The 12155-nt window shown below is 32.0% G+C and overlaps 1 long non-coding RNA gene across 1 annotated transcript; it reads right to left on the reverse strand.

The window, feature by feature from the left end:
* Positions 1 to 376: 376 nt before the first annotated feature.
* On the reverse strand, positions 377 to 1095 carry LOC133805230 (uncharacterized). Its single transcript, XR_009878894.1, has 2 exons — positions 989 to 1095; positions 377 to 607 (listed from the first exon to the last, which is right to left on the reverse strand). It is a non-coding gene; the product is annotated as an uncharacterized LOC133805230 (long non-coding RNA).
* Between the last annotated feature and the right edge of the window lie 11060 nt (positions 1096 to 12155).

Raw genomic sequence — 12155 nt, forward strand, 5'->3', positions numbered from 1 at the left:
TAGGTCAGGGTACTTTACATAACTCTTTATCATTGTTATACAGATGTGTTATTATACTGTCAACGATAACACAATTTTTGTGTTATTTTAATAAATAGATAAATGTTTAATTATGTTATTTATAGTCGATTATATAACACATTTCAATACTTATAAATTTGTGTTATACTACACTTTTGTATAACACTTTTTTTGTGTTATACTACACTTTAGTATAACACATGTTTTGTGTTATATTATACTTTAGTATAACACATTTTTTGTGTTATACTACACTTTAGTATAACACATGTGTTATATTAGCTTAGAGAAACATAATCTTTTTTTACTTACACAAAACTAGGAAAACAAATATGAAAGATGAAGCTAAATAAGGTAACATAAATAGATTTTTATTAATTACTCAAATGTAATTACAATATTTAGTCTACTACTCTAGGCTTAAGAAATCATATTACAACATAATTTATGCCCAATTCAGATTCCTTTATCACTAAATACAAAACAAGAAATGTATACAAAAATTAGTGAAATACATTCTTCCATTCTAAAGGCCTCAACTACAAATGTTGTCAAGAATTGCTCCAAAGAAATCATCTCAATATACCTGCACATTGTAAAAAAAAAAGTCCTTTTATTATTAAGAACATATGACTTAAGCTAGTTTCCACCTGTAAGCATATAACGTTTAAATTAAATTTGTAATAACTCCAAAACTTGACGAAACAGCAGGGTATAGCAAGATGTACTACCATGCAAAACAACGACTGAAGCAACAAAACATGCAACTTAAAACAAGGCTTGTGAAATGTATAAAGATAACAAATATATCATTCTCAATGATCAAAAAGTATGTGAGGAAGAATTGATTCCAGAACTCTAAATTCTGTCAATATATCCCCAAAAAAATTAAAGAATAAAAACAGAATCACACTTTGACTTCTTATACAAAAAAATCATAAAGAAAAACAATAAAATAAAAATGCACCTGGAAACTTCTTTAGCATCTTTAATATAAGGTTTAGCCCAATTTCTGCAATAAAACTAAAAATAAAGTTAGAAAAAAGAACTCTTTCTAATAAAAAGAAAGAAGAATGTCACTTGTGCAACTAAGAAGATTCTAGAACTAAAGTCAAAGATATCAAAAAGCAGAGTTAAAAGTGCACCTTGCTACACAATATTTATTTATGAATGGTCAAGAAACATAGATACATAATAAATTAATCTGCCAACAAAGACTCAAATATACAACACAATATCATAATTATTAACAAAAATGAATGCAAATTATAAATCTAACATAGATAATCCAGAACAAGAAATAGATAAATTAATTGGACATGCTTACATATTGACACCAATCATCTTTACTCATCTAAAGCATCTACAAACAAGTCCAATAATAAAAAGAATATGCATCTATTTAGTTTATTATTTGCTGACCCTTAAAAAGATTACTAAAACAAAATAATAAAATATCACTATATCTAATATGTACCTTCCCCTTGAAATGTGAAATAAATGTCAAGACTTGGTGAAAATAATTGTGGAATGAACAGAAAATAAATTTAAGGACTAATCTACTCACTTCACCATTAGCAAGGGCAATTGCCATCACACCTGCAACTTCCACTCCATGACAATTGCATATATATCCTTGTTAAATTTCACTTAATATTATGTAACTTACAATGAACAGAAATGCAAAGAATTAATTAGCTCTGATTTTATGTCGAAAGTTGAGAATTAGATAGTACAATTTCCACTAAAGAAAGATATTTATGGCAATCTAAAATGAAAGATTTATTAGTAAATTATCTAATAAATAGTCATGTATTATGGAGTTATTATGTAGTTGCACATGACAGCTTACCTCAAACCAGTAGTTGAAAGAAAATCTACTCAATAGTACTAGTATCCAGAACAATGTGTACCTACAAAGTAGACAAATTATAACACATTAGGGGGAAATGATAAGAATAGAGACAACTCAATAGCTAATTTAGAAGGGAGAAATGGGAAATTACTTCAGCACAGAGACATAGCTTTCTTGCATCCCAAGTCCTACATATAATCTAGGCTATGTGATAAAAACAAATATTTTAGGGAATATACACAAAGCTTAAAACCAGAAGTTGATCAGACAAAGAAAGTAAATTGAATATGGGTACAATTACATGACCAGTTTTAGCTGGCCAAATATGTGGCATACTGCATAATCAAATTTTGAGTTGATCTTTGGATATTTAATAAAAAATATTTTAAAGTGTGCTATTTAAGATGAGACGTTATCTTTTTGTATTGATAAACTAAAATCTGTTTCTTGTCAAGAAAGCGAAATAATAGCAAAAATATGAATTCTAGTATATTTCTTAAACCTTCAAAGTAACGCTAGTTGCTAAATTCAACCTCTAAGAAAAAACTTGGTGCAAGATTGATCTAGAACTTTTATGTAGTTGAAAAAAAGCCTTTGTGATGAACTTACCTGTGTCCAAGCAAGTAGAGTGAATATTCTCTAATTGGATACTTCAATGTTCTTTCTAGCAGTAGGAACAAAATATAACACCATCTCAATTGCTTTAGGTATCATATAAATTCAAATTACAATTTGAAACTCGAGAAACCAAATCAAACTAAACAGATGGATTGGTTAGGTCTAATGTTTTACCATTAAACACAGAAAACCAAATCAAGAAAATCTGTTTATTATTATAAGAGAAAAGCACTAGCTTTTTATTTTCCTTCCTCTTTCCAACTTAGATTTCACGAGAACTTCTAAGATTTCTAGTTGCATAATTTTTTAAGTTTTTAGCCTAACTAAATAACCATACACACACACCATACCTGAATCATGTGCCATACACACCGCCAAGCTTTTCGAGAATAGACAGGAGCCATAATTTCCACAAACCTGAAACATATTCAAAAGGTACTGTTAAACTTTACACCGTTCAAAATATATTTCCATAAAACAGAAACATATTCATATGAGAATCACTTCCAGGTGGGCTCTATCTCATGCAAGTGGCTCTTGTGACTCAATTCATAAAAGCTCAAACCATCCAAACACGATTTTAATTCATTTTATAAGTAAAAATCAAATATTGAAAATCAAATGGATTTGTTGCAGAAAAATTGGGTAAAGGCCAATTTAATATATTATTATTTAGATAATTACTACGTCTTGTATAAAACAAACTAAAGTTGCTTCTAAGCTTGTCAATTAAGCTGGATTTTCCACAAACAAATAATTTCAAGACCACCAAAAAACAAAGTTTATAGTTTATACAAGTATGTAACATATTAAAGTCATTCATCTATCTCTACCTAACATTTACCCAAGCTCAGACTAAGAAATTAAGGATGGAAAGGCTTCAGGCCAACCGAATTAACATCAGTAATAATAATAAGAACTACCACTACTACTTACTACAACTAATTTATACCATACCTCGCTGGGTTCACCCCACAGTCTACGAAGATATAAATCTGATTCTGACACAATAATCCCTGGAGGAAGTAATTCAGCACCACAAGGATTCGTTGAAACATATATCTAGGAGCAAACAAACAAAATCACATACACAGAAGGCATAGAGAAAACAGCATGATCCACTTGTCATCTTAGTGCTAGCAACTTATAATCATTTTTTAAAAAAAAAAATAATTATGGTAGGTCCCACTATTAGTTCTATTTCTCTTCATTATCACTATTTATGCTACCACTTGTGAAAAATCACGCTAGTGTTACACATAACCCTTTTTCCAGACTGTAACAAACTCCCACAACTTAATTTTGAGTGGATATGCAGTTACAGAGACATTACCATTTAAGAAAACCCATAAATTGTAAAAATATATATAAAAAAAAAAACTAATTCCATCAGTGCAGAAAACTATGTTTTCTCAAGATGTAAAAAACATAATTCGAACTGGAAAATCATTCAGTTTGAATTCACTTCTTCAAATATATATTTAGCATTGAATTCAAATATAGTACATGGAATATCACTGCTTTAAGCAGCATCAATAATGATTGTATACACACACACATACATAAAGAAAATGACAACATCAAAATATTTTCTTTATCCCTTCTCCAAGTTTATTTTTGGTCCTCTCTATTCATGATCAACCCTTTAGTCTTGAATATGAGTTTTCCCACCCATTCTACTAGCTAAGCTGACATTAGGCCCAAAAGTCACTGTACATAAGAACTTGCTTCTTCAAAAAATTAATGTTGACACGAAGACTTTACTATGACAGACTTTTCAGGTCAACTAACTGGAATTCTGTCCAGTAATCATTTTCGACCAAACAACCAATTAGTTACAACTCCCAACACATTATAAATAAGGAATGAGAATTTTATTAAAATAAGACTACATTTATAAAAGGTTAAGGTATTCCAGAAAAGAGACAAAAAAAACTAAAAAAAAATTAAAATGTGTTTGATAAGTCGGTCATCATTCTCAACGCATTCAAGCATCAAACAAAAACTCTGGAAACTGTCATGTTTTAAGTTCATATATGGGAACATGACATTATAAAAAAGGAATCCTCATCAAAATTCTGCCAGGAAGAGATGCTTTCATAATACTATGTGGTAATTCATTTCAAGAGGGAAACTATAATATTTTATGAACATAAGAAAGGTCCAGCCTAATTCATTGCAAGTATAAAACAATAGCAAACAGGGGATAGGATACAGCAAAAAACACAAAATAACAAAGAAACCCAACAATAGCAACAAACAAGATTTCTAATGGAAATTCTCAATCCACGGTCATTACAATGCAAGCTGGATTGATGATAAATTTATACATAGCTATTAGATATGAAGAGCATGAAGAAACAAACTATCACCAATATCAATCAAATCAACTATTACTGGTAAAAGATGTTGTGGGTAGTGGGTACTAGTCCAGCAGTCCTTATGGTTTCAAATTTTTTGCAATAAATAAGAAGAAACGTCGCTAAAGCTTTTTATATTCTAGAGAAAGCACAAAAATTACCCTCAAATTTTATTCTAGAGAAACTATATAATGAGAAGTAAAATCACGCAATACAACACTCAAATTTTATTAATCAAAATTATCCATCATAACATAACATACTCACAGCAAAAGAAAGGCCTTGCTTGAAGCACCATAAGGTGGGACCAAGCAAGACACCAAATATCAAAGGTGGGTCATGATTTTTCTTCTCAAGAAATGAAAAGTTGCATTTCTACATGAAGCTTTTCTTCCATGGAATTCAAACAAAGAAGTTGGACTAGAAAGTCCCCAAAGTGATTGACCTAACTGAATCTCAAGTCTTCTTCAAGCAGTTGTATGGGAAAACGAGTCTAGTCTACCCTTACCTAGTCTTCCAACAGGAAAAGAAACTCTATACCTAATAAACTGACAATAGAAACTTGAACAAAACTAAAAGAACAACTCCCAACAGCAAAGAAACAGAGCCAAATGACTCTGTTTATTTAGTTAGCAAACTATGGAATTGATTTTTTTTTTCTTTCCCATATCAGAAAAATAAAGTTACAATTATGCTGAGGATCTCTGATTTAACAAATAAGTAAAGCAAGAAAGAAGGAAATAAAAAAGAAAAGAATAGCAGAAAAACCACAAGGGTAAAAAAAAATTGCCCAACATACACTACATCCAACCAATAAGAGAAAAAGAAAAATTTGAAACGCAACTATAATGGAGGCTATCTAATTGCCAGAATAAAGAACTATACAAAAGGAGCACCCAGCAACATAAATAGAAAGTAATTAGACAAAAGGGTTGCAGATGGAGAACATGTGCTAAAATAAATAAACAATAATAAAAGAAATATAGAAAAACATAATTATAAATTCAATACCATAATTGTTTCTATTAACCAGTGCATGCAGGGATATGTTAAGGCAAGACACATTTTTCCCAGTGAAAGAATAGCTTATATGGAATAAATTTCAGCAAAGTAAAGGAGATTATTAAACAATGTGAAAATGCACAACAAGGCTATATGGCTACAGTCAATCTACTGACAACCTAACAGTCCAACTAAAGGATACAAATAGAATACAAAAAGTTAAGATGATAAGGTACCATCTTAATGCTTACAACCAAGTACTCCAATAGCTAATTAAATTAGAAAAACACAAGTCTTTAATAATTTAAGACTAAAACATCCAACGAACCACCCATTTATCTGTAATTCATTCTTGCCCTTTTTTTCTAGGTGATTTTCCATCCCTTCTTTTTGTGCATATGAATTATAATTGTCAAGAAGTATACTATTGAAAAACTCAGTTCAAATGCCAACCAAATTTAGGTTTAACACAAAGTGCATGCCAAGCTACTGCATAAGGTTTATACTAACTCCCAAATCCCACGAGTGTGTTAATATTCAACAGCAGAACCAACTACAGAGCCAATACTTGATTTGTAAAGTTAAAGGAGTTGAGGTGAGGTACTGAGGTGCATACTATTTTATTAATTTAAAGAAAGATCATATAATGAAGTTTTTATTTATGGTGTTGGAGGCTTTCTACTTTATCAATCTTTAGTTGAATTTGTTAATTGCTCTTTGTAAGCACTAAGCATTAGGTTTCTCTTATTAGTTTAAAAATATAATCTATAGTGGCAATAATACTTTAGAGATTATTGATATCCAGCAACCGATAGATTTATTAGCAGCAATATATGGACATTTTCTTTCAAAGGGAAAAAAAATCAAAGATGAAACTTTTAGCAACTAATGTACCTGGTATAAAAAAGTTGCTAGCAGTATTTATTCACTAACCTATTGATGAAAGTTTATCTTTAAGGGGTTGATTCACTTGGTTGGGCTCCGAAGAGTAGACCCAAATAATGAGTGGAACAAAAGAAAACCTGCCAATTTGTACACAAGAAATATGCACATGTAATTAAAAAAAATTGCTTGCTGATTCTGCTAAAAATACAGCAGTAAATATTACTACATCTAGACTATCCAGTGGCAGCTAGGATTCAAAGAGACAATAATGTTGCTAAACTCACAAGTTCCTCAAAAAACTTTCCAACTTAATCCATCCAAAAACACTTTCCTACTTGTTGCTTTTGACAATAGTGACACTTAGAATAGCAAAAAACAAGGGAGATAAAGAAAGAATACCTGTACGTTGCATTACCAGTTCCAAATGAAATCAAGTTCCCATATGTTAAATTTGTTTCTTTTTGTGGGAACTCATGGACTTTCTCCATTGACCCAAGGCTCTTGTTAATAAATGTTCCGTACTTTGAGCAATCTTTAATTCAAACTTTGTTGGACAAACTAGAAGTCTTCAGGGGATTAGCAGAAGTCATCTCCTCAACAAATATTTCTGCATGTACCCGAGAAACACCTTTGTCCTTGGTGATAATTATATCACACCCTATTATGACATAAAAGACCATACATTTTCATTTAACAAAAAAAAAAGAATAAGAATAAGAAAAAATACACTTCGTATTGCAACATTCTCATTTAGGGGATGCAGAGTATTTTCATATTTTTTTTTCACTCTACAGTTTGTCATTTACATGGTTTTCAGGACAATCATTATACACTGTGGTTGTCACTTTCATGACTTCATATTGCAACATTCTCCTTTATGGGATGCGCAATCATTATACACTGCAGTTTTCATTCTCATGAAAAAGAAATAAAACAAAATAGATGGTGTATTGTACCTTTGCGACCCACTTTAAACGAACCCTTTGCAGTGATATAGTATTTATTTTCACCGGTTGGGTTAACCATACTTGGTGATTCAGTAAAAAACTAAAGCCAATATAAATAAAACATAAAATCAAAAGAATAAAGGTCAACCAAAATCATAGTAAACTGTGCTGTAAACATTGCATTTTTATTAAAGCAACAAAAAGTTAAATAAAGAGAATGGGAGATCCAGAGTAAGATAGAAGGCCACAAACCAAACTATCAAATCACAAAGAAAACCCAAAACCAGGAGACAAAACAAAACCGCATCCTTCAACTGAAATTAATTGCAATAGAGGGTAAGGGTATCCATCTAAAATCTCTAGGATTGATTTTTTTCCTTTTCTTTTCTTTTGTCGAAAGGAGAAAGATGATGGTATGTATTAAGATCAACCTTCTGAACCTGATTATGTAAATTGCAAACCCTAATTCCCCATGTTTGAACAAAGTCAACCATACCGATACACAAATTTGAACATAATATTTCACAGAAAAATGATAGCAGCACAATACACAAACTCATAAACACAACACCATAAACAAAGCAGCAGCACAAAATCATAAAAATATTTCACAAAACCACTAAGGCACAAACTTGGGGATAACAAAAATAAATAAGAAGACCGATGGGTTAGTGAGAATTGATACCGATGCCCGTATAGCCGACGGTGGCGAACTGGTTGCGAACTGGCGGAGAACTGGTGGCGACGGTGGCAAGTAGCTGGGTCCGTTTGCGGTTCAGCGATCAGATTGGCGCGTGAGGGATCATGACAGACAGAGGTCTCGAGAGGGTGAGATGAGACTTGAAGAAGAAAAGTGCGAGTGTGTGAGATGAGAGCCTGAAAGAAGAAGACGATGCTGATGTTGATGATGACCAGAGCGACGACTGTAAAAGATTAGGCCGAGAGGAAAAAGAGGGAGAGAGAGAGTGGCGCACGGTATGGAGTGAAGGAAGAAAGAGTGAAAAAATGTATAAGTGGCGGGCTCCCAAAAAAATTACCGCCTTTTTCATTAACTTTGCCACATATATAATATTTTGCATAATACTTTTTCATTAGTATTATATTCATGTTTTATAAAAAGGGGTATTTGGTGTAGTGGTAGGTAAAGGTCAAATTTCTTGTTGTGTGAGCTTCCTTAAAGAATATCTTTTAGGACACGCGGTGCGAGCCCTAAAAACTGATGTGTGTCCTAAAAGTTTGAATTTTTTTTTAACAAAAGTTCTTGGACTTTTTAGGACAATCATTAAGAGTCCTTAAAGAATTTCTTTTAGGACATGCAGTGCGAGCTCTAAAAATTTAACTAAAGTTTTATTATATATTAAATCACAAAAGAAAAAAAAAAACAACCCATTCTCTCTCTCTCTCGCTTCCTTTAATTCCCTCTCTCTTCCCCCCATTTCTCTTTCTCTCTCTCTCTCTCTCTTGCAAGCTTGCTGCCCAGCCACGATGGCGGTTCTCCAGCCACCGCCCGCCTACACGCACCGACCCATTGTCTTCCCCGGCCCTCGAAACCCTTAGCCCTGTGAGCCTCTAGCCTAACACGCCCCCAAGCCCTCTCGACGGAGCCTCCAAAGTTCGGCGACCATGTGGGTTTCCAAAACTTTTTGGGTATTTTTCGACCACCTCGAGCCACCCCTTGCCAAGTGATGACCACCACTGTATTCCTTGTGCTTTGGGCTTTAAAACCCACTAAATGATCGGACCGAACAAACACCGTGGGGTGGCGACATCGCCGTCATCATCGGAGCTCCAACGGGAGCTTTGGCTACTAATTAATTTTGTAAAAATTAAAAATAAAACTTTTCAGGACTCGCAATGCGAGCCCTAAAAAAATTCTTTTAAGCTCACAACGCAAGTCCTAAAACACCTCAACATTTAAGGCTCTCAAATAGAGAACTCAGGCCTCGCGAGTCCTAAAAGACTTTTTTTTATAGTAATGTGTCTATTTTTAATTGATTTTAAAGGTATATTATGTTAAATATTTAGAATATTTCATTAAAGTTAACAGAAAAAACCGTTTAAACTAAGAAAAATCTTTAAATAGACACTTTTTATATAGAAGAGATATTTATTTATTTTAGCAGTTGAATATTTGGAAAGTATATAATTTATCAATATTTAATACTACATTTTCTCCTTATAAATAATAGGGAAATTTACACTGAGAACTATTTTAAGTAAAAAAAATAACAAAAATACGGTCACACGGAACTTTTTTCATTTATATGATTCACGTTTTCTTTTTTCATTTTTACTGTGTTTACTTCTGCGGCAACACCTCAAACTTTCTAAATGGCCCATTGATTTTTGGAGCTTCATAGACTGGGAAGATGGTGAGCACCCAAAATTGTTTACGTCGGCAACCGTGACTGCCAACTGGAGAACAACGAGCAACAGTTTCTGGTCACATTCGAAACAAATACGAAGAGTATCAGACACCACTCAGTCCCGATCCGAGACTCAGAATGGTCGTTTTTCCATTTCCATTTCTCCATTGTGTTTTGGGGGCAGCTTTCTGTTTCTAAATGCATCCATGACTTCTCTTCTCCACTGCGAACCCATCAATGTTGTTTTCTCCATCATTCTGCGTCCATCTGCTCCAACCAAAGATCAAGGGTTTTTTTGCCATGTTGATCTGCTCTAGACGAAGACCACCGGTTCCGACTGGTTTTGGTTTTAGTTCATCGAGACTCTTAGAAGTATCGTTTGTGACTGTGTGGAAGTGAAGAATGTTCCAAGAAGGTGAAGATGTCTATAGAAAGGGAGAGGTTGAAGGAGGTTATTGGATGGTCAAAGAAGGTGGAGTTGCCAGAATTTGAAATCAGAACTTTTGACCTTGATGTGAGAGTCTAAGATATATATATTCTAGCCACAAGAAGTACAAACCCACACACCTCATCCTTCCTTTTCGTCTACACTATCATCACCCTCAATTATTTCTGACCTTGTCATCTTCACTACATGCTATATACTTTGCGACAAAACTTCCTATATTAATTAAACAATCAAAGTGAATATATATATGTATATTGTTCATTTAATATTCTCAATCAACTATAAAGAGGTGTCATATATTCTTATTCTTAGTCGATCAACAATGGTAAATATATATATTTATCTACCAATAGAATAATAATATTGTTCAAGCTTATTGATGTTTGTCTATAAAAAAAATTAAGCATTCTGCACACACTAGGAGCTTAGAGGGAGATGTGTAATTCTCAAAATGTAAAAACTTTATGTTAGAGGGAGCCACGCATATTATTATTATTATTATTTTCAAATGTGTCGTGCAGATTATCCAAGTGGCACATATCCATGACAAATAAATTTTTATGAGTTGAGTCATTAAATTATGTATTTTTTTTTTGTGTGTGAGTGTGTTGATTTTTAGTTTATTTTAGGTAGATGTTTTTAGTGTATTTTTGGTATATATAATTTTTCTTTATTTTTTTTAGTGTGTGAATTAATTTTGGGTATATATGTTTAATTTTCCTTAAGTATATTTTAGGTTGGTGTCTTGTTGATTTCTAATTAACTAAATTTTTAGTTTTTCTTGACACATTTTACAATGCATTCATAAGTTTTTCAATGTTGTTTTTTAGTTTATTTTGGGTATATGTTTAGTTGTTTGAGATATATTTTGAGTTTAAGTTTGACACATTTAAAAATGGAGGGATAAGTTTTTCAAAGTTGTTTTTTAGTTTATTTTGGGTATATGTTTAGTTGTTTTGAGATATATTTTGAGCTTATTTTTAACACATTTAAAAATGCAAGGATAGATTTTCCAAGGTTGTTTTTTTGTTGTCTTTTTAGTTTATTTTGGGATAATGCAATGAGTTGATATCTAATTGTTTTGTAATTGTCTTTTTAACACTGTATTATTTTGAGGTTGTTGTCTAGTTGATTTTATGTTGTTTTTTCAGCATTGTATTGTTGTAGGGTTGATGTCTAGTGGAGATTGTAATATTGTAATTTTGAAACTTTAAAATCGTATTTTTACAAACTTGAGTTGGTAAATTTGAAAAAAAAATAGAGGTACTAAAAATGTAAAAAAAAACATAAAAAAATATATATTTATGAAAAAAAAAATCCCTAAATAATAATGATACCATACAAAGTTGTACATCATTATAAGTGTTAGAACAATTAAGACTTTGAGTATCGCTCAACATCTTAATAGAGAAATGACATCGAGCAATGCTCGAAACCTTTTGTACTATATCAACATGATGAAGTGCAGAAACTCTCATTCTACACTTCATCTTGCTTGAGCCCTCTACTCCCCAAATTGTCATCGAGACAACTATATCTATCAAATAGAGTTTTTTTTTTTTACTCCTATCTCTTGATTTTAATCCATAAAATGTTGACCATCACTTAATATTATGTTTAAACTATTTTTTCCCCTTGATGTTTTAGATTTTG

This window comes from Humulus lupulus, chromosome X (genome assembly GCF_963169125.1).
Source record: "Humulus lupulus chromosome X, drHumLupu1.1, whole genome shotgun sequence".
Classification (NCBI taxonomy): Eukaryota; Viridiplantae; Streptophyta; class Magnoliopsida; order Rosales; family Cannabaceae; genus Humulus; species Humulus lupulus.